This window comes from Eutrigla gurnardus (assembly GCF_963514095.1).
Source record: "Eutrigla gurnardus genome assembly, chromosome: 2".
NCBI classification, from domain to species: domain Eukaryota; kingdom Metazoa; phylum Chordata; class Actinopteri; order Perciformes; family Triglidae; genus Eutrigla; species Eutrigla gurnardus.
In genome coordinates, this window is record NC_139916.1 from 16190803 (window position 1) to 16205781 (window position 14979).

Here is a 14979-nt window from a genome sequence, read left to right on the forward strand (position 1 = left end):
TGTTGTGTCAAACTACTGTAGGCTGTCATGTGTAATGCTTGATGCAGCTTTCTTATTTCAGTCCTGTGTACTTTGTACCCTAAAGCTACACTTCCTGCTATTGTCTTTGTCGGATGAGTGACTACACAATCTGTTGCTCTCCCTTTCTCTTTCTTTCCAACTCACACACACACACACACACACACACACACACACACACACACACACACACACACACAAACACACACACTCACACACACACACACACACACACACACACACACACACACACACACACACACAGACACACAAAACCCCTCTACCCTCCATCCCTGGAGCTTCTGAGTCAGGGGCAACACTGACAAGTTACAAAAGTTGCAGGGGGCTGGTAGGGCAACGCAACAGTGTCTTATAAAATTAGGGGGAAGTGATTGAGAGAGAGAAGAGAGAGAGAGAGAGAGAGAGAGAGAGAGAGAGAGAGAGAGAGAGAGAGAGAGAGAGAGGAAGTGCTAGACACAGAAAAGTCAGAGGGTTGTGTCAAGCAGTTGACTGTGACTCCCTCTGTCAGTGCACAGCCGGGCTCCAGCGCTGCAGCACCGCTCCCCTGTCAAAGCAGGATCTATCTTCTCTCCGAGCCTCCCAGCCCGTCCGACCGCTGCCTCTGTGATTGACTCGGCTGCTGTGGGAGCACGGAGGGGCCTCACTGGATGTAAGCACCCAAGACCGGTACGTGATGTTGCCCATTTGCTCATAATCTGTAAAAGAGTGTAACAGCTGTGTAAAAGAAAATGTGTCCTTCAATGATTGTATATCGGCAGGAAAGTACGTCGATCTTTAATGTATTATTCCCTGGAGAAAGGATTTTAGCTGCCACGAAAAGTTTTATTCTTGTTGTTGCTTTGGTTCATCCTCACAGTTACTACCGGCAGACGGTCGTCTTTAGTTGGCTTCAGCTGTGAGAAGCTTGAGTTTGTTCTGGATTCAGTGTAGTGGCCACCATTTACACTGATATGACTGCAAATGCTTCAAACTCACAAAGACACATTAAAATGTGCAAGAAGAAGATTGTGGTGGGGAAAAAAAACAAGAAAAGAAACTCATTTTTCTGGTTTTATTTGTTTTTGGTTTGGGAAGTGTCGTTTTTTCAGGACGGGGAAGGGGAGAAAATTGGAAACAGACCCATCCACCCTGGAGAGGTAGTCTGTCCAGGAAAAGTCTGAAAGTGCATTAAGGAGACACACAACAACAGTCCAACAGTCCCTGAATGCAACACTGAGACGAGTACAGAAGGGCAGAGATGAGAGCGAGAGTTTGTTGAGGAAAAGCCTGGTTTTGTTGACACAGTGAGAGTTAATCAAATTGCTGTCACTGTCAGTGGCTTTCCTCTGTACTGAATTACTGTACTTTCAAGGACAGCAAAAAAGGGAGAAAAAAATGACATGCGTTGTCAAATATTGCTTGTGCATGCATACTTTTTTGCCAACAGACACATCTTTTTATAGAAATCTGGACCAGCACTGAACATCACCTCACCACTGCCACATGCTGAAAACATTCTTATGTTTTCAGCATGTGGCAGAAAGCGAGTAGAAAGCACATTGAGCTCCGTTCTTCCCTGTGTTCGTGAGTTATACATACGTCTTGCTGCATGATATGAAATGCTGGCCTCAGCTTTTCTCGCCCGAAACACTAAACTTTCGCTCTATTTTTACTCTACCGTGCTGCTCCATTTTTAGTGACTTATACGTGGTTTGTTGGGCAATAAATCAGACTGTACCTCCTCCATGTTCTCTGGAAATAATGGGGCCATAATGATGACATAATTGGTTTTCTTGACCTTTTCTCTACTGTTTTAGGGAGTTTAATACTGATTCACCTTAGACAGATTCCCCCTGTTCCCAACCGTATGTGTACACTTTTATCAATTCTAGGAATTCAATGAATTAGCATGATCATTCAGCTGTTACTGAGAATATTTGATAATCCAATTAATATTCTTAGTCTCTGAATCCACTGGCAGGTGAAAAAAAAAAAAAAAAACATACTCTGGTTAACTAAGGCTTTTAGAAAAAGGTTTTCACCAAAGAGCACCACTCTGGTTCACGGATTGAATGAGAGCTGAAATTAATGTCCATTGACTGATTAGCTGATTGACAGAAAATTTGATGGGAAAACATTTCGATCATTTATTCATTGTAATCCATCTTTAAGCGACAATGAGACCATTTAAGCAAACATACAGTATATACTTGTCCCTAGCTTCTCAACTATCATCTGTCATTTAGATCTTTGGATTCTTGGTCAGATGACACAATATATTTAAAGACCATTTTGAGGATTTTCAATATCACCAATAATCAAGAAAATTGTGTATTGAAAAACTGAAAACTAAACAAGTTTATTAGGGGAGAACAAAGTAATCAGTCTAAGCAGCCAAACTGTACTTATAACTTGATAAACGCTATATTTCTGATGAATTCAGAAACGCTAGGTTTCTGAAGGTGGAGGGGCAGCAGGCTAAGAGGCCACAATCAGCTGGTCTTGGATGTAACTATCCCTCTAAAGTGTCTGAATCCAGCTGAGAAACGTAACAACGTTGTATGTTTCGGTCACAAAGACGTGACATTCGTCTTGTGTGTACATTAAAAGTCTCAGTCAATATCTAATCTTTGGTTTCACTACCAAAAGGTCTTGGATTTGTAATTATTTCATCACATTTTCCAAATTGCTGAAGGACAGTACAGTGACTTGCTGTATAGTAAAATATGGCTTTCCGAATCCCCTCTAATTTAGTCAGCCGTGGTCTTAGGAGAGTTCTCCGTCACAGCAGAGACCGCCAACTGAGATTAGGCCAGAACTGTAAAGGGTTGACGAGGAGTTTGAGATTAGCGGTTGAGGCGAATTAACGAGATGATAGTCCTTTCACTTCCAGGTTTTGAACGTTGTTTGTGTTTAGATAACAAACAGTAGATGCAGTCATTTGTGTATCACCCCCTTGTGGAAAAGTATTTACACTGCAATCATCTGCTCTAATTGAGATGAAACTACCATGTGGATGTTTAATTGTACAGAAAGATTTTGTCATGGAGGAAGCGGTTTGAAAGTTGGTTGGAAAACCCTTTTCAGCAGGAAGTATTAAATACATGTTAATGATAAGTTGTTGCCTTTTCCACATTCCTTTATATTATTATCTGGGCCATGAGCTAAAGGGCACAAGGATTTATGAAAACAAACTTTCTGTCTAATTATATATGTTTCACTCGATTAAAATTCTTAATGAAAAACAGGCAACATAAGAGTTTTTTTCAAAACTAACGTTAACTCAAGTGAAATTGTCTCCTCACACGTTTGTTCAGTTTGATATATTACGTCACACACCTTTTCAAAGCGGTACACGTTGTTCTGAACTCTTTGTTTTTTTACCTTTTTCCACACGGGTGCACGCAGGAGTGTGAAGGCGTCGTAAAGCAACACTTTCCAGCCTTACAGTCAGTTTCCAGAGAAACCAGGCGAATGCTGAGTGCTATTCATCCCCTCTGTGGGTTGATATTTCTTTGCTGTTGAGGATGGAAAGGCTTTAGAGGCTATACGCCACAGCTAGCAGCCTCCGTCGTCTTCTCGGTTCAAAGTTACCGCACAGCTGCCGGCTGCAGCCTAGTGCGGGCTACCTGAACACGTATGATGGTATTATGCACAGTTCAGGTGCAACAACCGCTGTTTTACATGCACAATGAAGCTTTTTTGCATATACACAACACATGCAAACATCTGCAGATTGTTAGATTAGTTGAATTGCTTTTATCGTCTCTGCATTTGACATTAAATGGTGATTTAAATTCATTTGGGGCAGTGCAACAACCTAACAACAATATTGACATAGCACCTTAAAAAGTTGCTGTGACACACACAGGGATTTGGCTCTTTAGCAGCTTAATGCTCCACTTATGTTCACTAGCTAATTGCTTAATTTGTCTGTTTGATACTGAGCAGGTGGATTTTTGCTGAATAAAAACAGTGAGCTAGAACAGCTACCTCAGAGACAGAGAGAAACTGTATGTTCTGCTGTGTTTGCGTGCATCTGTGTGCATGTGTGAGTGTGTTGCCTGCATGTGGGCGCAGGCCTCTGCATGCATGGGAGTGTGTGTCCGTACGGTAGGATGACCCCCTGGATGGTGAATCTCAAATTCCTGTTTGTGGACCCCCAGCCTCCACCCGATACCAGGAAATCTGCTCAACTGATAACTCCACACATTCCACCGGTCACAGTAATGTACTGTGGCATTTCCGTCAGTGACTCTTCCAATATCAAGCACATTATCCGCATCAAACTGTCAATACCGGAGCAAACAGTCACTCGTACGCACAACAACAAAAAGCAGCCACTGGGCGTTTTGTTTTTGGTATGTGAGCGTGGCTATGCGGTTTTGGAGGCACATCAACATCGCTGATTGTGATTGCGCGTCTTAATTATTCCTCGCCCGAGCCGTTTCCACTCTCTAATCACTTTCTCGTTCTCCCTATCATTTCTCTTGTTGGCAATCTGCCCTGCAACTGCTGCTCCCTCCATCACCATTGCCTGACTGCATTCCTCTCATTCCTACTGGCTTCCTGTGACTGGAAGAGGAGTGAGCCCTACTGGCCACAAAACTCCACCTTGGAGTCCTAGCCATGTATGCCATATGTGTCTTTTCCCTTCTTCACTGTTTTCTGGCTTTCCGTTTTCTAAATTCGCTCTGAGGAATTCTGTGAGAAAGAATTGCGTGTCTGTGGACGTCTGGTGACAAGATTTTGAGGATGACTCTCCCGAGCATCTCGCTCATTGCACTGTAAGGTGGGGTTGTTTTCCTGGGGTGTCTAATGAATGTCCTTCTCTCTATGATACAGTCACATGATCCAAAAACACACTCGCTATTCAACAGTGGCACTGGCCTTATGATGGCAGAGGCGATGTAGAAATAGTGTGAGGGGGGAAGATAAGATAACCGATGATGACGTGTTAACAGAAACACAGATGTTGCCAAATTCATCAGTCCTGTTTAACTGCTAAAAACACAGTTTCTGAAACTAGGGCCCTCTTTGTTGAAATCCTACACACAAATGCTGATACACAACAGATACACAACAAAATATCCTGCATCTCTTGCAAAAGCAAACACTTCATTTAAAACTACTAAACTCCTCTAAGATGTTTGGCATCACAACTTTACACACAAAATACCTAATAAATAGCCCTTTGCACATGCCAACTGCACACACTATTATTTGGAGTATTTGGCTTTTCATTTGTAGCATGCTATAAATATAGACAATGGACACATACGCAATAGGGAAACAATGAAATGTGTTCATTCTTAATACTCTTATACCCCTTACAGTATCAGACAAAATTGCTTTAACTGAAGATGAAATCCTTAATGTATTGTACTGTAAATAAAACACAGTTTATTGTGATTGCAGTCCCCTATTCTCTCTCTCTCTCCAAAATTGGCCTCCACCAAAGAGCAAACCTGAATCCTATTTCTATTCATTTCTAAGTGATCTAATTAGTTACACGTAGTTTCACATGTGCATTCTAGTTGCAAGTGAGTGATAATTGAGTGTGATATTTCAATGTGCACTGGTTTTTAGTTTTGAATGATGTGTCTAATGAAGATGAGGATGTAGTTATTTGCACAAAAAAAAAACTATGTTTGAAGATTTCAAACTTAGTGTAAACCAGATGCGCCCATAGTTTATCATGTCTGGTCACTGAATGAGCTTGTGGTTTCAGTAAGTGTGCCACAAGCCAAATTAATGTTGTCAATGTTAATATTTCTGAATATTTTTTTATTTATCATAATGTCATCAAGGGTGCATTCCAATTCAAATGGTGGTTCACATGGTGACAAATCAGTAGTACAGCATATGCTGTAGAGACATGGTTATTTTACTCCCCAAAATACACACACGCACGCACACACACACACACACACACACACACACACACACACGCACACACACACACACACACACACACACACACACACACACACACACACACACACACACACACACGCGCACACACGCACACACAAACACGCACACACTGTATATAAAGGCCACAAGTGAATACATTAATATTTACATATTTTGATTTTCAGACAGATACTATTTAAAATAAAAAATGTATGGGAACAACGGTCACCAGACACACTCTCCATCTGCAAATAGAAGAAACTCTGTCTCAAGCATGTGCTGTTCAAAATGGGCGATGAAATTCAATTTGCTTGTACGTATCTCAAATGATTCAGGACACAGTCAACCCCATGACTGGGGGATGGACTGTTAAGTCCTGCCAAGAGCACATGGGAAAAGACATGCCGTTGTTGATATCATACTGAGGTTGGTTGATAGCAATTTTTTCAGAACTCAGGCCATAATTTCCCCCTTCGGTACACAATTAAACCGAACAACAGCAAAGCTTTTGACTCTTTCTTTGGACTGGCCTGGGTCACATTTAATAAACGACTGGCTCAGCTTCACTGAGTTGGTTTGTCCAAGATTGGTTTATCTTTATGGATCAAATGATTTTGCCTTTTTTTTTTTTGGCAGAGAGCAGAGGGGATTTGGCCACAAGCAGGATGAGGAAACTGTCAGAGACAGTGAGAGTTCAGTTCAGGAGAGGACATGTGAGAATAAGCAGCACTGTCTAAATTAGGAGTACATTTGTTGGGTGTTTTTGTGTGTGTGTGCATCCCAGATAGAATAGAACACTATTGTCCACAGACGTGAACATTTGCCTTCGGCTTCACAAGGTGGTCAGATCCCAAAATAAAAATACAGGAAAATCTGGAAAAAGTCACATATAGAGCATAGTAAAATAAACATGATGGCTCAGAACGAGCTAGTTGGATCGGCTTGCTCAAATAACAGCATCTCAAGAATTCAATACATCGACTTACAGTGTAAAATACCTTTTACATGCTCTTATAGGTCTTTGGGCTTCTGCAGCACAAAAGACGATGACATTGGTTGTGACTTTAATATAAAGCATAACGTTCTATTTGAGGCTGGATGTGCATATGTATTTCAAATATGTTTGGTTTTGTGGTTTTACAGTACTTATGATGGCCATATTTATATTTATGGTCAGCTTGTTTCTGTTCTGGGCTCACCGCTTCCGTTAAAAAGTGTCCTAAAGATACACATTGCAAGATATATTTGCTGTAAATATCAGCCTACAGTTAAAGTCGCTGAAATTTAAAGTGCCAGTTTTTAACCCTTTTTGATCACATACCCGGCTACATTGTTTATATCAAAAAATCCATTTTTTTCTCCTTGGAAAACTAAATATGACACATGCTTACATCAGCTGGGATCATCCAATTTCAACCAATAATATCATGACACCCAACCATCAATAAATTTGCAACTTCAGCACTGCACAGAGCGAAGTGTCCATTTGAGGGAACTTTATATTCTACTCCAATATATTTTATCTGATGACTGTAGGCCTTTTCACTGAATACATTTTGCAATTTCACAGTATGACTCACAGGTGTGAATTCCATTAGCGGCAGAATAATCAATTTCAGAATTATGTATATTATATCATTAATGTGTACATTAGTTTACTTTTGTTATTATTATTATAATAATTATTATTATTATTATTATTATTATTATTATGTAAATTTAAGTACTCTCTTTCTCCATAATAATACATCATATATTATTTGTTGAATCAAGAAAGTTAATACATAAATAACGAGCTGTAAAAAAGTATACTCAAGTAAAGTACAAGTAGGCCTACCACAGATGTGTACTTCGGTGCGCGCGCGCACAGACACGCAGCAGCATCCGTACCCGGCTGGGTTCAGCAGATGGAGCCCTCACACCGGCAGCACACAGGCGGGTGACAGCGAGACCCGCAGCCAGCAGCGTTTATCAGCGCTTCCACCACCACGGACGCTCAGTGGGAAGGAGACAGACAAGTGGGGCGAAGCTTTTCGGTTTTCATAGAAAACATTTTTTTTTTTTAAGTGGCGTGTTCCGTCAGCGGGCGCGTGCTGAACCAATGCTTTTCAGTTTAAAACATCCTGATAGCTGAAAACACAACGAGCCGTTTAAACAAACCGGACCCAAGATGACAGCGGCGGGCAGTCGGACGAAGTTTTTTACCCGTCTTTCCTCTTTCTGACTCGCTATTGCTGCTTTAAAATAGCCTTTGGTTTCGCATGAAGTTGGACGTTTGAACTTCACCTCCAAACGGTAGGCGACTTAAATGTTACTAACTTGCACCGTGAAGAAAAGTTAAGTTAGCTAACGTGTTTCTTAAAGGCTCTAGCTGTTTAAAAATGTATCTTGACTACTACTTCACTGCATGGTTGTGTACGAGAAAGAGTGTCTGCTTACATACTTGAACTAACTAAATGCTGTGTGCCTTGAAAACCCGTGGAGCAGCTAAATATCAGACCGACGCTGTTAAATCCATGGCGTCTTCTTCTGGCTTACGTCCAAACTCAACAGGTGTAAAAGCTCACCTGGCCGAGATTTTCATTTGCATGCAATGTAACAATTAAAAAAAAATGCATTATGGTTTCCAAATCAGAATACGTGTACATAACCTGAGGTCATGGCCCAGAATCATCAGGTGCTGCAGTCTAGTAAATACCCCCTCACCTTCCTGGACTAATTGATTGTAATGTAAAGTGCCCTTGTAATTATCCTAATCTGTCAAATTGGCAACATGACTTTTTTAAGGTGATGAATAGGACCATTTTTGGAAAATTAATTATGGCATGAAGCTTCATTGTGAGTGTTGGTGTAAAATGTCCCATTGAATGTATTTCTGCCCATAACATCATTGAAAGGTTTGCCTCATTTGCTAGGCAACAAGTGTTTGGTTGTTGGTCGAACCGTGGGATGAGCAGCTGTGTTGTCTGAATGTGTGTGCTGTATCACATAGAAGTCGTAAACATTTTCAGATCCCACCCAAGCCCCTTAATTTCCTAGAAAATTAAAATGCATACACACACACACACACACACGGTGGCCATGCGTGGAATAATGTTCTCATGTGACCAGGTTCCCTCTCTGGATGGGATGAGGTCATAGCCATGGTGCTTTTGCAGGGATACAGTTACATTAGTTTCATGTGGGCTATGCCTCAGGAATTGACACCACCTACACTCTGCCCCCTTTCTGTTGCCTTTTAGATCTCGCCCTCACTTTTTTTTCCTCTCATCATCTCAGATAACCAGAAGTGACCATAACTGCTTTGAATGGGTCATTATCTGCTTGTGTGGATGCATGTGCAAATACTGTGTGTGTGTGTGTTTACAACATCTCTTACACATGATCGGTGTCATATAACCCAAACTGCTGATCATCACAGAAGCCCTTTTGCTCCACAAGTTGTGACTTTGTCAGTTTTCAACACTAAATAGGCCTCATGTGGCTAAAGTTTCACACTTAACAGTAGAGATGTGGAAATTCTGCGTGTCCTTCTGTCTGCAGGTTTTTTCAACATTATTGTAGACAAAGACATTTTGATGTCAACAAAAGTCACCTCTGTGCTTCTACAGCTGGCATCGGCTACGAGTCACACGCTGGCCTTTTGTAATGTAATGCTTGTGATTCATGTTATTCAGTGGCACTGGTGTGCACTGTGGTTGCTAGTAGTCAGTGTTGTTCTGACTTGCTGTTGAGGTAGGAAGCTGGGTTTTACTTTGCACATTCGGCAGAAAAAAACAATTATTTAAAAAAAACACGAGATGATCAGGTTTATTTAGAGCCTTTTCTGGCTCTAGATTGTCAGGAAATAGTGAAAAATTACAGACACAGTTACAAATGTCCCAAATTTCTTATTTTGGAAGAGCAAACATTTGCACACCTGTAGGTCGACGGTGAGGTGTGTAGGACGGTATCTATGGCCGACAATATAGATCAGAATGACTCCCGCACACTCACTTGCTTCAGAGATATTTATTGATAACATTTGGGTACATAGACTTTCATTCAGAAGTAACCTGACAATGTTCATCAACTGTCAATAAATGTTTGGTTCTATAGCTTAGAAAAATAACTTAACTGATAAATTAACCAGATAACAAAATAGTTGCCAATTAATTGTCTGTCCATTGGCTGATTGATTAAATTACGTATAGTTTCAGCTCTAGTGTCTTTAATGTCTTCAGCTTAATACATAGAGGTAATCACATTGCTTTATTTTTACATTGTTAACACTGATAGACCAGCTTGCTGTAGAAGCTCCTCAATTGACCCTAGATAATCCTTTATATTTATAATAAGAAGGACAAAGTCATATTTAGCAATCAAGCCATCTTCCACTAATACCCATCCATATCCATCATATCCATTTGGGGTATAGCGTTGTGCTGCAGGCAAGTTGTGAAAGTGAATACCAACCTTTCCCCAGGACAGATAACCTTTAAAAGTCCCCAGTGTTTTCCCAGTGTGAGCCACAGCAGTGCACTGACAATAGGGACAGTGTTCTGGACCAGCCAGAGCCCCAGATCACATTTCCTGTTCCTGATTTAAGATCAACTCAGCTGACTACTGATGCAAGATGCCCCTCAAAAACACAACCATCCCTCTGCTGTGTGTGTGTGTGTGTGTGTGTGTGTGTGTGTGTGTGTGTGTGTGTGTGTGTGTGTGTGTGTGTGTGTGTGTGTGTGTGTGTGTGTGTGTGTGTGTGTGTGTGTGTGTGTGTGTGTGTGTGTGTGTGTGTGTGTGAGAGATGGGGAGGGGGGGGTCATGTCTTCATTTGCATAACATGGTGATAAGTTGTCTGAATGAGGGTGTGTATTGTACTGTGGACTGTCACCACTTTCTCTTATGAACGATGAGCAGGTCATGAATGTATTGTGGTGTTTTATGTGTGTTCTTGACCAAGGCAGAGTTTTAGTCTCATGCCAAATGTACGACAAGTCCCCGAGCAGAATTCAGCAGTGTTTCGCTCCCCCACCCCTCCGAAAAAAAATGACCCTTTGGAACCCACAGGAGATAAAATGAAACTATTTCAACAATTGTCACTCTGTTTTGGCTGAGATAAATCAAGCTGAAGAATCACACTAAAGAGCATGCTAGCTTGTGACAGTCTCATATACATACAACTGTGATTATTGTCCTGTTTCCCACGCCGCCTGAGGGACACGACATCAAGAGAGGTCTTACAGCGGTTTTGACTTCTGACCTTTTGGTCAAGAAAAAAAGAATCGATGATGATGAAGGAACATCATATTTTCTTGTGCGATTATTACCTTGTTGACAGTCAAGTGTAGGAATGTGTAGCTTGTGCCATGGCACAATGTTGTAATTTCATAAGTCTCTGGGGTTAAAAAGGAAATGAGATGCGGCATTCTTTTTGCAGTCGTAAAAACAAATGCCAAACATCCCCTCATGTTATATTGGCTAAGTTCACATTTTTGGCAAAACAAACAAGGATTCCGCCCTTGAATAAATTCATTATTGAATCAAATTGTTTCTTAAATGTCAGGACTTCCTGCTTTTGTTCGTTTTGGGTCATGGTAAATTGAATACCTTTTGTTTTTTTGGGCTGTCAAATCATCACCTTGTGCTCTGGGAAATAGTGGTTGATATGTTCTGACATTTTATAATACAGTTTTTTCAAATAATTTACATTGAAAAAAAACCTGAGTTGCAGCCATAAAAAGTGAAGGATTTGCAGGATACGATATTTTGCAGTTATCAATTAAATGTCATTATCATGAGAGTAACAAAAGTAGATGTTATAGTGAGTAAACAGCACTGAAATATATGCCAATACTGGGATAAGCTTATATCATCAGCTCGGACTACACACATAGTAGTCATCTGTAGTAAACTCATTCTCTTTCCACACCCATTTGCAGTACAGCTGATATATATGAGGCTGAAATAATTGACAGCCACTTGCACACACGCCGTACACATACAGAAGCATGTGTGGGCAATTGGGAATGCTATTAATACACTTATAAGCACACACACGCATGCCCCACACTCATAAAAACAAGTGGTGTGATGCTATTAATATGTGGAGAAACAGCAACGCAACTCAGTGTCCCAAAACACATGTGCAGTTATATGATTACACACAATAACACAAGTGTTTACTGACAGGTGACACTAAAAATACACCATCATGGTTACATGTACTGAAACGAGCACAAAGAGCCACAGTACTCCTTCAAAAGAAACAAATGGGCCTTATTAATACATTGGCACCAACACATGCCAGCACTAGTGCACCGATACACGTGTACACTCACCCTCAACTGTCACACAAGCAGATCCCACTTATGCAAACACAAAGGCCTGCTGTGTACACTCAAAAGAAACAACTGCAAGCTATTAATATCTTGGCGCGTATAGGATGGACTCACACACACACAAGCGCACACACACACACACACATTTGGATGCACACATACGGAGATTGATACTCCAGCTGCTCAGAAGCAGAGGGACAGAATGTCCCCAACAGCTGTGGATTCCTCTAAATGTAAGGACGGGGGAGGGATGGAGGAAAGGACGGAGAGATAGGTGGCTGGCTGGGGAAATGGGTGAAGGTGGTCAGCGTGGTGGTGTAGCTGTCATAAAATTGCTAATGTGTGTGTGTGTTAATATAGAGCTCGGTGTCAGTCTGGTGGACATAATGAATTAACACTCAAGTGGACATGCTTGATATCTTAGCAGAAACAATATCAACAGCGTTGTCTCTGAACTGCTCTTTTCTGCCTTGTTGCTCTTCTAACCAGGCATCAACCTCAAGCCTTCTGCCCGTGTTTATGTATACAAATAGAAGCTTGTGCTTAACCTGATGTGTGACTTCCGGACATAACTCCATCCAACACTACTGTGGCGTTCACTCCAACAATAAACAAGGCACATTTTAGGGCCACAGTGAGGATATAAACAATGCTGAAGGACATCTGTAACTCTCAAGCATCAGAAGTCAGCCAGTGAAGCCATTCAACCAAAATAGCAGCTTCTGCTTGCCTAAATGAACCAAGAGGATGTTATGGTGTAGACTAACTTTAGAAACAGGAAGTCAGTGTTTCTGTGTGAGTGTGTGCGTATGTGTGTGTGTGTGTGTGTGTGTGTGTGTGTGTGTGTGTGTGTGTGTGTGTGTGTGCAGGTGTGTGCATGCATGTGTGTGTGCGTGTGTCTATGTGTTGTTGCAGAAAGCACACAGAAAGAGGATGATGGTTGTGAAACGAATATGCTATTACGGAAACCAGAAGTTTGTCTCCTGCTTATTTTTAGCACTACAACGCCCAAATGAGAGAGACAGAAGCACACGCACAGATCTTATCTGGATGCAGTTCTCCTTGTATTTAAAATGAGCGCACAATTGATGAGTAGCAGGCCATGGCTAAGAATACTTGCACCCTTTTTGTAATGTGATGTTGAGACAAGTGCGAGCTGTGAATGGCCTCTTTCAGTGAAGTCGTGGTAAATGCGTGGTTGAATGCATCATGCGATGACTGATGATGATGGTTTTGTGTTCAATTAGTGGAAGTATTTAAGTTCTAAGTATAATGTCACAGCTTCAGAATCAGTACAAATACTCAAAATGAGTATTGGTATGGAAGAGTGGCCTTTCCAGCAAAACTGCAGAAAGGTACCAAACATTTACTGAACACATGAAAGTCAGTGTAGACTGCGTGTCTCTGGGCGGACATTTAGCATCACATTCTTTCTTGTTATACACATGGTTGTTGCAGCCTGGTCCTCGCTTGTAAAAAGAAAAAAAAATATCGCAGGTGTTTTTTTTTTTTGTTGTTTAGATGAGAAGTAAGACTTGTTTCCTTTCCCTCAGGGGAGCTGACTTGTTTGGTGTGTGTGTGTGTGTGTGTGTGTGTGTGTGTGTGTGTGTGTGTGTGTGTGTGTGTGTGTGTGTGTGTGTGTGTGTGTGTGTGTGTGTGTGTGTGTGTGTGTGTGTGTGTGTGTGTGTGTGTGTGTGTGTGTGGAGATAATTTGAGTCCCTACTACCACGAACACCACAGTCCCGCAGTTCCAGTGATTGATTTTCTTTGAAAACACACAGACATTCTTCTGGAAATACATACTGTTCTGCTGCAACAGGTATTTCCTGTTGCACATTTGACTTTTTTTTAATTACAGTACAACAAAAAAAAGCATCTGGTGCTTTAAAAAAAAAAACAAGCCCTCAACTTCAACACTGACACATTGTTACACAGACATGAATCAGCTTAATGTGGGACGGGTTCAAATATTTCAGAGATTAAGTTTTGTCTGACATGTCATGGGTTCCTTGAGTCACCTGGTAAGGTAGGATTCCAGTACCGCAAGTAGTGTGTAAATTGCATTTTCGTTTTTACAGGAGGCTTATCTTTCTGTGTGTCCTGCCTCTTTTAAGAGCTGTACAAATAATCATGAATCAAAGTTTTAGTTTTCTTGTAAATTATATGTTTTCTCTGTGACTCACATACAGAAAACATTGCTGACCCCATAAACAAATAGTTTTGTTATTATGAACTCTATATTGGGTTATCAAGCACAACAGCAGAACTGAAACCACTTGGTTTAAACTATACTATATATTATCTCGTACTGTAAATAGTCCTGGTCTTATTAACTCCCTGGCTATTTTTTCATGTTCTACTGTGTGCAAGTCTCACTTGACCTGCAGTAATAAGAGCGTGGGAGTGTTTTCTTCTTTAGAGAAATTCTTTCAACCCGTAACGCCTTCACAGACATGATTACTTCTCTCTATGAGTCAGTCTTGCTTTTGGGAATGAGGGCCAAATAACGCTGCCTGGGTCTGTATGACTTACTGTGTGGCTCCTGCAGGAGGGAAGTTCAGTGGCACTTGTGTGCAACCTGAATTATGGGGGTTTGTTTTGAGCTGTTTTGGAGTTGCATGGCTGAATGTTACATCTGAGTATACTGTTTCTGTAGATTACTATTAGAAGGGTCATGGACTTCATTTAAGCCATTGTATTTTTGTTAGCTACTGTTAATTCTAAC

General features: G+C 41.1%; 1 protein-coding gene across 2 annotated transcripts in view; it reads left to right on the plus strand.

Moving 5' to 3' along the window:
* Nucleotides 1-508: 508 nt before the first annotated feature.
* Nucleotides 509-14979, plus strand: part of LOC311027788 (histone deacetylase 7-like) — a 39668-nt gene continuing 25197 nt past the window's right edge. The window contains exon 1 of one of the 2 annotated variants that reach the window (XM_084031947.1): nt 509-705. The gene's annotated coding sequence lies outside the window, so the exon portion shown is untranslated. Of the gene's footprint in view, nt 706-7943; nt 8230-14979 lie in introns of those variants that run through there. The other variant, XM_084031946.1, reaches the window with a different exon arrangement.